Below are 15771 nucleotides of genomic sequence, written 5' to 3'. Positions count from 1 at the left end.
CATACGAGAGTGCACGTGGATGACCCGTCTGGATTCAATACAGAATGGGCTGAATGAATTAGATTTCTAGTCCTGCTCAATTAGCTTGCCTCATATCTGAGTAAGGTTTTGTCTGACAAATGTGTTCCATACATTCTCTCACTTTTTATTCTCACTTGGCTAACCAAGTTTTTAATGTGATAAGATGTACATTTCTCTGGAACTAAGTGATGGCCTGCCTGACCTCCAAGTGGAGTTTTTTGTATATAGCACTAGGTTCATACAGATCCTCCACTGTATTTAACTTTGCGAACCCAGTTCTGAATGTGACAGGATGTATGTTACACTCAAACTGTACTACATTCTGTAATTTGTGGGTCATTTGGCCCTATTTGACTTTATCTCAATATGATGCTTTTTCTGTCTAGAATGTGTAACAGTAAATCCGTCACATTTCTCTCTATGTGATTTATAATAGGCCCTTTATAAAGATCTAGGTACGATGTATGTTTTCGCTAACATGTCTTAATACATCTACACTCTGATTGTGGAACTTTGTGATTGATCCAGACAACTATCAAACATTGTAAATTATGAATTTGCGGTATCAATCATGGACCCTCCTGCGAGAGTGGTATTAGATACTTCTTTACATTGTTCCGTAAACATTTACACATTTTGTCGCACATCCTTGGGTGTAGTTTGGCAATTATCCACACTAACATGTACGATCTATTGTGGATATGCAGTATGTGAATTCGAATATGTATCCCGTGGTAATGTCTAACTGATAGGACAATTGTCATTGGTTGTCTCAGGCTCTTCTGACACTTACTTCCAATAGTTTTGCCATTTTACTTGGTCTAGAGTGTTTAATTATTTTGCCAATATTATTTGAAAATATCTCCTTTGTATAATCATTGTTTCTTAGTAAAGATTATGTTTACCAGTACAACACTACACATATAGAAAGTAGTTTTGATCTAAATGCTTTCAGAATTTTTGCTTGTAAGATGTATTCTAGATATGCTCTAGTTCTGATAGAGTTTTGTACCTATGAGATGTTTTGATCAGTGCATTGGGTGCAAACTACAGTTACTAGCATGCCCCCAACTCACACAAAGGAGTGACTCAGGTGATTTGACCACAATTGCATTCTGTTACTAGAAGTCCATTCACAAATCTTCACTGACCCCCTGCGAGTGCGGACCAATTAGGGGCAAACTCCTTTCTTTCAGATATTACGCCCATTGCCAGGTCGTGGGCTGTCACCACCACGTTACCAGTGCTGATCCGCTGCTGTTTCTTTCAAACAGTGGGACTTGGAGAATGAGGAGATTGTTTGCACTGGGAAAGGGGTCTCGAGGGTACAGCATGTATTGATTGGACATGCCACTGTGAAGAACGCCAGCCCACAAGGGAGGTATCATTTGTGAATGGACTTCTAGTACCAAAATGCAACTGTGGTCAACTCACCTGAGGCTGATTACTAATAAATAAAAAGAGGGAAAATACCGGAAGCCTTGGTTTTTCTTCATGGAGGCGCTGTGTTCCTTTGATAAAGGGCACATGCCTGAAACGCGTCAGAAACGGCGAAGAAGGGGTGACCTATGAGACCGTCCCTGATCTTCACTGATCCACTGCGAGTGCGGTCCAACTAGGGGAAAACTCCTTTTATATATATATATATATATATATATATAAATCCAAATTTCCTGTCTACCCTCCAGGGTACAGAAAAAGGTCGGGACACTCCGAGATATTCAAAGATGTTTATTTACCACAAAGGTTAACAAAGCCGACGCGTTTCGCCGTTAGGCTTGCTCAAGCCTAACGGCGAAACGCGTCGGCTTTGTTAACCTTTGTGGTAAATAAACATCTTTGAATATCTCGGAGTGTCCCGACCTTTTTCTGTACCCTGGAGGGTAGACAGGAAATTTGGATTTATTTCTTCAAAAACGCCGGTTTTGAGGAAGGGACCGCTGTGCAGTTTGAGCCCAGGATTACCGGCACTTTGTGCTAAAAACATATATATATATATATATATATATATATATATATATATATATATATTACCTACTGGCGGTCGCCAGTAGGTATATATAGTTAGGATTTTTTCTCTATGGGATTTTTGAAAATTCTATGTCTAATAACTTTGCCGTTTGTGGACGGAATTGGCTGAAATTTTCAGGAAAATGGAACATTTTGTTTCTGAGCAGCCCCTGACAATTTGGGGGGGTTTCATGAAGGGGGGTCCCAAAAAGCGTTTTTCCCATGTTAATTTCCATAGGGCGGTTGGCCTCACTTTTAGCTCGAACGGCTGAATGGATTTGCACGAAACTTGGCAACATTGTAGGGACTGTTAGCCCGATGTGCCTTTGCTAGGTCTCAATATATGTGCTCCAGTGGATTTTGAGTAATTTAGGTTCAAAAAAAGATATATATCTGGGCGGAGCCTAACCACACATCTGATCTGATTGGCTGTCAGCACTTCATCCAAGAAGTGTTGGCAGCCATCTTGGGACCAATATACATGATAGCACCTCATTAAAAAGCATTGTAGTTAATAGAGGGTTTTAGGACTTTAGTTACATTATAAATCATTTGTTGATGGTACCATACTCGTTTTAGGAATTGTGGTGGGTTCTAAGGTGATTTTACCATGTGAAAAAACCTTCTGCTGTGATATCATGAATATTGTTTGAAAGAAAACTAATATCTCATGATTTTCCCACAGTGGTTTGGAAGGGGATCTATAAGCTAAACTGAAAGCATATTTTCTGTAAATTCACATTATCTTTCTCAGTCATGTGAAAATGAAGTCTGACATTCTCAGTAAAACATGTACATCCAACAAGGACAGAGACTGTCAGTTGATTCCTTTGTGTTCTACTGCAGCCTCCTAGAGTGTTCTAAAGAACAACTAGAGCGCTAACAGTCCTACTTATTACAAAGGTATGGCACACCTGAAGCCATCTTGATTGGAATAAAGTGGTAACTCTTAAAACATTTAATTTAAAAAGAAACAACATGAGGGGGTATATTTTGCCATAGAAAGTATGATTAGTGCTGCAGAATGAAAAATTAGGGCACATTTTGAGTGACTTCTCAAATCCTTTTCTATTTCATTAAAACATTCTGACATGCAGTCTCCCAAAATGGCCACCAGAGACAAAAGAGCCCAAATGTAGCCCAAATATCACCCAGATGTAGCCCAAGTATAGCCCAATGACAGAATGTCCCAGAGTGTTCTAAAGAACAACTAGAGTGCTAACAGTCCTACTTATTACAAAGGTATGGCACACCTGAAGCCATCTTGATTGGAATAAAGTGGTAACTCTTAAAACATTTAATTTAAAAAGAAACAACATGAGGGGGTATATTTTGCCATAGAAAGTATGATTAGTGCTGCAGAATGAAAAATTAGGGCACATTTTGAGTGACTTCTCAAATCCTTTTCTATTTCATTAAAACATTCTGACATGCAGTCTCCCAAAATGGCCACCAGAGACAAAAGAGCCCAAATGTAGCCCAAATATCACCCAGATGTAGCCCAAGTATAGCCCAATGACAGAATGTCCCAGAGTGTTCTAAAGAACAACTAGAGCGCTAACAGTCCTACTTATTACAAAGGTATAGCACACCTGGAGCCATCGTTATGGGAATAAAGTGGTAACTCTTAAAACATTTAATTTAAAAAGGAACAAAATGAGGGGGTATATTATGCAATAGAAGGTATTATTAGTGCTGCAGAAAGAAAAATTAGGGCACATTTTGAGTGACTTTTCAAATCCTCTTCTATTACATTAAAAAATTCTGACATGCAGTCTCCCAAAATGGCCACCAGAGACAAAAGAGCCCAAATGTAGCCCAAATATCACCCAGATGTAGCCCAAGTATAGCCCAATGACAGAATGTCCCAGAGTGTTCGAAAGAACAACTAGAGCGCTAACAGTCCTACTTATTACAAAGGTATGGCACACCTGAAGCCATCTTGATTGGAATAAAGTGGTAACTCTTAAAACATTTAATTTAAAAAGGAACAAAATGAGGGGGTATATTTTGCCATATGAATTATGATTAGTGCTGCAGAAAGAAAAATTAGGGCACATTTTGAGTGGCTTCTCAAACCCTCTTCAATTTTATTAAAAAAATTCTGACATACAGTCTCCCAAGATGGCCACCAGAGACAAAAGAGCCTAAATGTAGCCCAAATATCACCCAGATGTACCCCAAGTATAGCCCAATGACAGAATGTCCCAGAGTGTTCTAAAGAACAACTAGAGCGCTAACAGTCTTACTTATGACAAAAGTATGGCACACCAGAAGCCATCTTGATTGGAATGAAGTGGTAAGTCTGAAAACACTCAATTTAAAAAGGAACAACATGAGGGGGTTAATTTTGCCATAAAAAGTATGATTAGTGCTTCAGAAAGAAAAATTAGGGATCATTTTGAGTGACTTCTCAAATCCTCTTCTATTTCATTAAAAAAATTCTGACATGCAGACTGAAACATGCACTTTGAATACCAGCAGCAGACGTCCCTGGTGAGCAGTAGCTTTACTACAGTGATCTAATGTGCAACTAGAGTGCTAACATTCAGAATTTATGGCAAATGTGTGACACATCTGAATGCCTTCTTGATGGAACCAAAGTAAACAAGCATTGAAAATGCAATAGATCTCGCCCTCGTTTAAGTTAAAGCCATTCTGTTTGTAATGAGGTGGCTTTTTAGCTTTGCTTTTATTAGTGTTTTTTCAACTTTCATGTAAATAACATGCATCTGTATGCATATAAGTATATGTATGCATGCATTTATATTTGTATTTATATAGATATACAGATGATATATGTTTATATATGTATGTATATATATATATTCACTGAAAAAACCATAGGCTATAGACCATATATAGTTAGGAATTAGCATTTACAAAACCTTGAAAATTCATTGAAAAAACCATAGGTTATAGACCATATATAGTTAGGAATTAGCATTTACAAAACTTTGAAAATTCACTGAAAAAACCATAGGTTATAGACCATATATAGTTAGGAATTCGCATTTACAAAACCTTATTTTACTCACACAAAACCATTGAAATTCCATATATAGTTAGTTGCACTAACTATATATCGCGCACCCGCAATCCACTGCTGATGATGTCACATATTACATCATTCATGACATGGTCAGTGACATCACTGATGACATCACTGATGACATCTCAAATGACATCACTGATGACATCTCAAATGACATCACTGATGACATCACTGATGACATCTCATTTGACATTACTGATCACATCACTGATGATATCATTCATGTGATAATACGATGAACCTCTTCAGACTCTAATATAACCTTAGATACAATCAGTGTAAACAGACACTCACAGACTGTCACTCATCCATGGAGTTACTCACACACCTAGTCAGTCATGCAAAGAATCAATCACACCTCCATTTCCTCAACTATACAGTTATACAAACTTTACTTATTCAAACATATACTAACACATATTTACTCTCTTATACAATCCCTGATACAAGTTCACAATGATCCATACAGCCACTCACACATTCACTGGCTCTCATGCACAGTTATTTATATATGTCAACTCTCACATGTACTGTGTTTTACATATGTACTTACTTTGACATGTAGCACTGAGATATCCATTCACTCACCAATACACTCATGCACACAGTCAACCGCACATACAGCTGTTTCCACATGCACTTTTGAACCCATACATATAGTGAATCAACTACTCACACATCTATGTACAGAGTCACACACCTGCCAGCCACCCATACACACACACTCAGTTTCCCATACAAATACTTGGACAACCAATGAATAACTCATACAGTTACTCATATAGCTACTGATCAACATATGCAGCAGTTTGTAGAACAACAGATATAATGATGCACAAATTAAAACAGTTTAGTCACTAACTCATGCACTCAGTGAGACACATTTAATCACTCACTCATACAGTCAGTCATGCACCTACTAAATCCTTCATCCAGACACTTATACATCCACTCATTCTTCAATATGTAAGACATATTTTAACTTTACAGAAACATACAGTCACTGGATGTTGTCATCAGTGATGTCATCAGTGATGTCATTTGAGATGTCATCAGTGATGCCATCAGTGATGTCACTGACCATGTCATGAATGATGTAATATGTGACATCATCAGCAGTGGATTGCGGGTGCGCGATATATAGTTAGTGCAACTAACTATATATGGAATTTCAATGGTTTTGTGTGAGTAAAATAAGGTTTTGTAAATGCGAATTCCTAACTATATATGGTCTATAACCTATGGTTTTTTCAGTGAATTTTCAAGGTTTTGTAAATGCTAATTCCTAACTATATATGGTCTATAACCTATGGTTTTTTCAGTGAATTTTCAAGGTTTTGTAAATGCTAATTCCTAACTATATATGGTCTATAACCTATGTTTTTTTCAGTGAATATATATATATATACATATACATACATATATAAACATATATCATCTGTATATCTATATAAATACAAACAAAAATGCATGCATACATATACTTATATGCATACAGATGCATGTTATTTACATGAAAGTTGAAAAAACACTAATAAAAGCAAAGCTAAAAAGCCACCTCATTACAAACAGAATGGCTTTAACTTAAACGAGGGCGAGATCTATTGCATTTTCAATGCTTGTTTACTTTGGTTCCATCAAGAAGGCATTCAGATGTGTCACACATTTGCCATAAATTCTGAATGTTATCACTCTAGTTGCACATTAGATCACTGTAGTAAAGCTACTGCTCACCAGGGACGTCTGCTGCTGGTATTCAAAGTGCATGTTTCAGTCTGCATGTCAGAATTTTTTTAATGAAATAGAAGAGGATTTGAGAAGTCACTCAAAATGATCCCTAATTTTTCTTTCTGAAGCACTAATCATACTTTCTATGGCAAAATTAACCCCCTCATGTTGTTCCTTTTTAAATTGAGTGTTTTCAGACTTACCACTTCATTCCAATCAAGATGGCTTCTGGTGTGCCATACTTTTGTCATAAGTAAGACTGTTAGCGCTCTAGTTGTTCTTTAGAACACTCTGGGACATTCTGTCATTGGGCTATACTTGGGGTACATCTGGGTGATATTTGGGCTACATTTAGGCTCTTTTGTCTCTGGTGGCCATCTTGGGAGACTGTATGTCAGAATTTTTTAATGAAATTGAAGAGGGTTTGAGAAGTCACTCAAAATGTGCCCTAATTTTTCTTTCTGCAGCACTAATCATAATTCATATGGCAAAATATACCCCCTCATTTTGTTCCTTTTTAAATTAAATGTTTTAAGAGTTACCACTTTATTCCAATCAAGATGGCTTCAGGTGTGCCATACCTTTGTAATAAGTAGGACTGTTAGCGCTCTAGTTGTTCTTTAGAACACTCTGGGACATTCTGTCATTGGGCTATACTTGGGCTACATCTGGGTGATATTTGCGCTACATTTGGGCTCTTTTGTCTCTGGTGGCCATTTTGGGAGACTGCATGTCAGAATTTTTTAATGAAATAGAAGAGGATTTGAAAAGTCACTCAAAATGTGCCCTAATTTTTCTTTCTGCAGCACTAATAATACCTTCTATTGCATAATATACCCCCTCATTTTGTTCCTTTTTAAATTAAATGTTTTAAGAGTTACCACTTTATTCCCATCACGATGGCTCCAGGTGTGCTATACCTTTGTAATAAGTAGGACTGTTAGCGCTCTAGTTGTTCTTTAGAACACTCTGGGACATTCTGTCATTGGGCTATACTTGGGCTACATCTGGGTGATATTTGGGCTACATTTGGGCTATTTTGTCTCTGGTGGCCATTTTGGGAGACTGCATGTCAGAATGTTTTAATGAAATAGAAAAGGATTTGAGAAGTCACTCAAAATGTGCTCTAATTTTTCATTCTGCAGCACTAATCATACTTTCTATGGCAAAATATACCCCCTCATGTTGTTTCTTTTTAAATTAAATGTTTTAAGAGTTACCACTTTATTCCAATCAAGATGGCTTCAGGTGTGCCATACCTTTGTAATAAGTAGGACTGTTAGCACTCTAGTTGTTCTTTAGAACACTCTGGGACATTCTGTCATTGGGCTATACTTGGGCTACATCTGGGTGATATCTGGGCTACATTTGGGCTCTTTTGTCTCTGGTGGCCATTTTGGGAGACTGCATGTCAGAATGTTTTAATGAAATAGAAAAGGATTTGAGAAGTCACTCAAAATGTGCCCTAATTTTTCATTCTGCAGCACTAATCATACTTTCTATGGCAAAATATACCCCCTCATGTTGTTTCTTTTTAAATTAAATGTTTTAAGAGTTACCACTTTATTCCAATCAAGATGGCTTCAGGTGTGCCATACCTTTGTAATAAGTAGGACTGTTAGCGCTCTAGTTGTTCTTTAGAACACTCTAGGAGGCTGCAGTAGAACACAAAGGAATCAACTGACAGTCTCTGTCCTTGTTGGATGTACATGTTTTACTGAGAATGTCAGACTTCATTTTCACATGACTGAGAAAGATAATGTGAATTTACAGAAAATATGCTTTCAGTTTAGCTTATAGATCCCCTTCCAAACCACTGTGGGAAAATCATGAGATATTAGTTTTCTTTCAAACAATATTCATGATATCACAGCAGAAGGTTTTTTCACATGGTAAAATCACCTTAGAACCCACCACAATTCCTAAAACGAGTATGGTACCATCAACAAATGATTTATAATGTAACTAAAGTCCTAAAACCCTCTATTAACTACAATGCTTTTTAATGAGGTGCTATCATGTATATTGGTCCCAAGATGGCTGCCAACACTTCTTGGATGAAGTGCTGACAGCCAATCAGATCAGATGTGTGGTTAGGCTCCGCCCAGATATATATATTTTTTTGAACCTAAATTACTCAAAATCCACTGGAGCACATATATTGAGACCTAGCAAAGGCACATCGGGCTAACAGTCCCTACAATTTTGCCAAGTTTCGTGCAAATCCATTCAGCCGTTCGAGCTAAAAGTGAGGCCAACCGCCCTATGGAAATTAACATGGGAAAAACGCGTTTTGGGACCCCCCTTTTTTCTCGGCCCCCCCTTGATGAAACCCCCCCAAATTGTCAGGGGCTGCTCAGAAACAAAATGTTCCATTTTCCTGAAAATTTCAGCCAATTCCGTTCAGAAACGCCAACGTTATTAGACATAGAATTTTCAAAAATCCCATAGAGAAAAAATCCTAACTATATATACCTACTGGCGACCGCCAGTAGGTAATATATATATATATATATATATATATATATATATATATATATATATATATATATATATATATATATTACCTACTGGCTATCGCCAGTAGGTATATATAGTTAGGATTAATTCCCTATGGGATTTCTGAAAATTCTATGTCTAATAACTTTGGCGTTTGTGGACGGAATCGGCTGAAAGTTTCAGGAAAATGGCATATTTTGTTTCTGAGCAGCCCCTGAAAATTCGGTGGGGTTTCGTTAAGGGGGGGCCGAGAAAAAAGGGGGGTCCCAAAACGCGTTTTTCCCATGTTAATTTCCATAGGGCGGTTGGCCTCACTTTTAGCTCGAACGGCTGAATGGATTTGCACGAAACTTGGCAAAATTGTAGGGACTGGTAGCCCGATGTGCCTTTGCTAGGTCTCAATATATGTGCTTCAGTGGATTTTGAGAAATTAACGTTTAAATCAAGATATATATCTGTAACAGCGCTCCGGGCAGCGATCCGGTCCGCTTACTTTTTGCGTTTCGGAACTTTGCGCGCAGAAAGCTGATTGGCTCTCCGGTGTCTGTCAACATTCTAAACAGTCCGGAGCGGCCGCCATCTTGTCTCTCGGTAGGATCGAGAGAGAAGAAGAGGTGAAAAACGAAAGGGGAATTTAATGAAAGGGGGCAAGGTATCCCCCTCTTGACCCCCTAGGAATGTTGTTGGGGTTATTAAAGGGTCCCGTGGGGAAAAGGAAAAAAAAATGATTTTTCACGGTAGAAGTGCTTCACGGGCCGCGAACTGGGCCGCAAACTGGTAGCGAAACGGGAATTCGCCATTTTGTGCTTCGTTAATTAAATTACTAGGTATAAGGGGGTGCGGGAGACGTATCCTAATCCCCTATGTTTCCTGAGGGTGGCTGAGGAGGCTGATATATGTTGATACATCTCTTCCAGCGGCTGTGCGTGAGCTTTTTTTTATTTTGCTGCGTGACAGTCCGGAGCGGCCGCCATCTTGTCTCTCGGTAGGATCGAGAGAGAAGAAGAGGTGAAAAACTAAGGGGGAATTTAATGAAAGGGGGCAAGGTATCCCCCTCTTGACCCCCTAGGAATGTTGTTGGGGTTATTAAAGGGTCCCGTGGGGAAAAGAAAAAAAAAATGATTTTTCACGGTAGAAGCGCTTCACGGGCCGCGAACTGGGCCGCAAACTGGTAGCGAAACGGGAATTCGCCATTTTGTGCTTCGTTAATTAAATTACTAGGTATAAGGGGGTGCGGGAGACGTATCCTAATCCCCTATGTTTCCTGAGGGTGGCTGAGGAGGCTCATATATGTTGATACATCTCTTCCAGCGGCTGCGCCATCTTGCCTTTTTTCCAATGCCACAATTTTGTCGTGCACGGCAGCCATTTTAGATGCCAGGCTGGTCCCAGGCTATCACCTACCCCTGCGGATGTAGTTTATGGCCCCAGCTGTAGAGAATTCAGACATGCCAACCCTCCTGATTCAGGCGTGTGACTACTGATTTCAGTGCTAGTCTCCCACCTCCCGATTTCTGCAAGCAAAAACCCGGGGGCATATTACGAACTAGCGATAATTTTTGTCTCTAACTTGTTTAGAGACAAAAATTATCGCCGCACATCGGCGATTTTTATCGCAGATAAACCTTGCTATTATCGCAGAAAAGTCAGCGATATTCATGTATTATCGAGCAAATGCTCTTAGCCATGTTATCCACCTCCCATTGGATAACATGGCTAAGAACTGCTCAGGGCAGGTGTTAGATTTTGGAGATATTCGCGCTTAGCGCGAATATCTCCAAAAGTTGGTAATAGAAGATAGCGATGTTAGGGACTGTTTCCAGTCGCTAACATCTTGGTACGCCACTTTGCATGTCATTAGTGATAAGTATCACTGACATGCAAAGCGGGGCCCAAGATGGTCGCTATCTCCTTTTAGCTGTCACTAACTGGTGTTAGCGACAGCTTGGTAATAGGGAGATAATTTTATCTCCGCTTTCATGGCTTTTAAAGCCAAAAAAGCGGAGATAAACCCCCTTGATAATATGCCCCACGATTCCTTGGGGGTTTCAGCTGACAGGGCTTGGTATTGTGTTACATGGTAATTTTTCCAGGAAACGTCAGAGGGTCGATGCAGGGGTTCTAGAAGAGGTGATAAACCATTTAAGCCTCATGAACAAGCGCATGGTCTTTTAAAGATTTGTGAAGTACTCGGGGCGGCGGTGTGTGTGTGCCCTCTTTTAGGAGCGGGCGGGGGGGCACTGCCAGCAACTTGTCAGGTCAGGTAGTGTTCAACACGTGCATCACCCTTTCTCTGCCTGCTATTGCGCTCCATGCTTCGGAAAGGTAAGAAAAAGAACGTGCATTTGAGTTTGAAATGTCCGATCCTGCAGCAGCACACTTCCAAAGCCCACACATGACAATAACCCGATTCAAGGCCCCATTCACCCGTTTTTAAAAAAATAGATAACACTCCAACAAAGTAAGATTATAAAACTTTATTAACTATTAACTATAACGAACGGAACAAAAACTAAAAACATTTAAACATTTTTCAACACAAAAAGCAACAATGGTTAGAAGCTGTCTTTTGTGCGAATAGTCCCAAGGCAGCACAACGTGCAGAGTTCTGGACGGCACCCAGGTGATGTCGCCTGGGTGCCGCACTGGTTTTGGGATCCTACAATGCAGCACAGAAAAACAGCGTGGGGCGTCCCGGGTGGTGCGGGGGGAGGCCTCGTCAGTAGCGGTCTGTTGTGCGAATAGTCCCAAGGCAGCAGAACGCGTTGAGATGTTGATGGGACTGTGTCCAGTGTCACATGGCTGACACAACATGTACGACAGGCACCCAGGTGATGTCCAGTAAACTGCCGCACTGGTTTTGGTATCCTACAATGCTGCTCCGAAAATTGGCGTGCGGCGGCCCGGGGGTGGGGGAGGCGGCGTGAACGGGCCTCCCCAGGTGGCGGCCATCTAGCTGAGTTGCGCCCGCTCTTGCGGCTACAGCGTCTCGCTCACCATGTTGTTGAGTTGCTCCCACTCTTGCAGTGCAGCGATAGGCGGCTGCCACATGGCTCTTAAAATGGCGGACGGCTCCTCGGTTTTGGGCCTGGTCCACTGAAATGGCCCTGGGACACCTTGGAACTCGGACGCTTGCCTGCTAGGGCTTGGGCTCCATTCTCGAAAAGCGTCCCCTCAGCCGTGAAGATTCTACAAAAGTCTTGGGGGCCCCCGACTCCCGCAGGCTTCCGGTTGGGAGCGGCTGCCATGATTGCTCGCGGAATGACCACGACGGAGCCACGAGATGGTGGTGCTCTCATGCTGACGCCAGCTTCAATCTGAATGATCCAGAAACAAGGTGGGGCTTTCATCGTTTGGGAAAAAAAAATGTTCTGAACCAATGAAAAGTGTTATTTTTAGGTCATATGACCAAGCCTTCCATCTTTAGGAAACCAAAAGTAAAATGAACCAATGAAAAGTTTTATAAACAAGTCACATGACCTGTTATGCGGCATAGGGCTACAAAAAGCGTAGAAAATCCGTTGGCACGTGAGGCGGCGTCAGTAGCGGACCGATGTGCGAATAGGCCGAAGGCAGCACAACGCGCCGAGATTCGGATGGCACCGAGGTGGTGTCCAGCAAATTGCCGCACTGGTGTGGCCATCCTACAATGCTGCGCCGAAAGACGGCGTGTCCAGCTGAGTTGCGGTCACTGTTGCGGTACAGTGACTCGAACGCGCCGAGATTCGGATGGCACCGAGGTGGTGTCCAGCAAATTGCCGCACTGGTGTGGCCATCCTACAATGCTGCGCCGAAAGACGGCGTGTCCAGCTGAGTTGCGGTCACTGTTGCGGTACAGTGACTCGAACGCGCCGAGATCCGGATGGCACCGAGGTGGTGTCCAGCAAATTGCCGCACTGGTGTGGCCATCCTACAATGCTGCGCCGAAAGATGGCGTGTCCAGCTGAGTTGCGGTCACTCTTGCGGTACAGTGAGTCGAACGCGCCGAGATCTGGATGGCCCCGATGTTGTGTCCAGCAAGTTGCCGCACTGGTGTGGCCATCCTACAATGCTGCGCCGAAAGTCGGCGTGGGGTGCCCCGTTGGCTTATGAGGTGATGTCAGTAGTGGACTGATGTGTGAATAGGTCGGAACCAGCACAAGGCGCCAAGATCCGAATGGCAAGTCCTGGATGTTGAGTGCCTCAGTTGAGAGTTCTGAGCAGTGCTTGTAAGACTGTCTGAAGCTTATTTGCACCTGCTGCAGCTTCACTATTGCCCTGGTGTGGCCAAAGGTGGCACATGACATAGGCGGCCGGCTCCCGAGGTCCGGCGGAACTTTTTTCCTTTTCCTTTCTGCTTCTTTTCCTACAATCCGTTTCATCTGAAGACACGACCAGGTCCCTGAATGTGTGCAGCGGGACGCTATTGATTGAATGAAAATGGCGGCTTGACACAAAGCTGACTCAAGCGTTACTGTTGATGCTATACAGACAAAAATTGGTTTTCAGTTTGTACATTCTTCAGGTTTTTTTTTTCCATCCAAGTCTGATTGAGAGTTTGTAGAAAAATGGCTTCAGATTTTCCACATACTACTCTTCAACATTCTTCCTAAATGTAACAATGTGAAACTCACTAGGAGAATGGCTGTTTCTGTTTCCTTTCAAAATGCTGCCAACAATATTTTCTGAATGGAAGACACCATCTTGTAGCATAAAGGGACGAAAGGGGTTCTGGTCTGGCCGATGGTTGGTGGAGACATTTTGACTATATCTTGGACCTGCCCGGCCTCGCCCAAAATGGCGCCGGTATAAATGGGACTCGTAACTCCTTGCCCGCAAATGTATATCTAGAAAATGTTATTGTAAGTGGCCGTGTCGTATTTTAATTACAAAATGTACGTCCACCGATTCCGCAACTGTTAGACACCTTTGTTCTTGCAACCTAATGGCCCGCTCGTTACGTTCTTCTACAGTGTAAATGTCTCCTCATCATATACGATTTCAGTTTGCTCCGTGGCCGGCCCACGTGGTTATAGGCCCGTATTTGTATACTGACATTTTCACAATAAAGGTTTTTAAAACAAAACACGGTAGTAGTATTTACATTGGTAAAGTTTTTACTTTTAGTCACTGTTTTCGAATCAGTAAAGGCAAGTGAAATAAAGCAGTCCAATTACATGACGGATAAAAGGTATAATATGTAGGAACGCAGTAAAGATAAATGCTTAATAGCAGTTGTGTTTTTCATGTCTGCAATATAAAGTGATCGATAAGAATCTGATAATCAGGCGTATCGGCGACTAAGATAGCAGGCCGAATCTCTTTTACTCAACGGCTCCGTCATGGAAGGAAGAAACGCCCTTTTTCTCGAAAAAGGAATATATTTTACTTACAAGACAGTTGTAAATTTTCCGGGAAAGTACATTAGCCTGGAATATTATAACATATGTTTGAAAAAAAAATATTGTTCGAAAACAATAAAAAGCGTAATTTTTAGGTCATATGACCAAGCTTTTCATCATTAAATTAACAAAAGTAAAATGAATCAATGAAAAGTTTTATTAACAAGTCACATGTCCTGTTATGCTTACGTTACGCGCTGCGCGCCGCGCCTCGGATCACTTCCGGGTGCGGTAACGCGGCGTGTCATATAACGCATTACGCGACAACGTAGGTCAAGAATATAGTCAAAATGTCTCCACCAACCAGCGTTCGGAACACAACTCCTTTCACCAGTCCAAAAAGTTCTGTTAAATGACAACAGAGGGGACAGGCAACAAGAACCATCAGTCAAAGAGGGGAGGGCAAGTTCTTCTCTTCCGGGTCATGTTGGGGCGCTACCGGAACTGATCGAATTGGTAGTCTACAGTGTTTCTGGATGTTTCAGACTAAAGCTGGCGTCAGCATGAGACCACTACCATCTCGTAGCTCCGTCGTGGCCATTCCACGAGCAATCATGGCAGCCGCTCCCCACCAGAAGCCTGCGGGAGTCGGAGGCCCCCAAGACTTTTGTAGAATCTTCACGGCTGAGGGGACGCTTTTCGAGAATGGGACCCAAGCCCTATCAGGGAAGCGTCCGAGTTCAAAGGTGTCCCAGGGCCATTTTAGTGGACCAGGCCCAAAACCGAAGAGCCGGCCGCCATTTTGAGAGTCCTGTGGCAGCCGCCTATCGCTGCACCGCAAGAGTGGGCGCAATTCAGCTGGATGGTGGGCAAGACGCTGTAGCCGCAAGAGTGGGCGCAACTCAGCTAGATGGGACAAGGTTCAGAATTGAAGAGTCATCAAAAGGCAAAAAGTTCCGCCGGATCCCGGGAGCCGGCCGCCTATGTCGGGGGCGATCTCAGGCTACACCAGTGTTATAAGACTTGGGGAGGGTGTCGGAGCCAAGCGTCTTCTCCGAGTCCATGGCCATCACACCGCCCCTCAGGGGCCTCCGTCAAGCTGTTTAGGAAGGTAACATATCACATTGTTTTCTAATG

Source organism: Lissotriton vulgaris, chromosome 6, assembly GCF_964263255.1.
Source record: "Lissotriton vulgaris chromosome 6, aLisVul1.2, whole genome shotgun sequence".
NCBI classification, from domain to species: domain Eukaryota; kingdom Metazoa; phylum Chordata; class Amphibia; order Caudata; family Salamandridae; genus Lissotriton; species Lissotriton vulgaris.
This window is presented reverse-complemented; position numbering follows the sequence as displayed.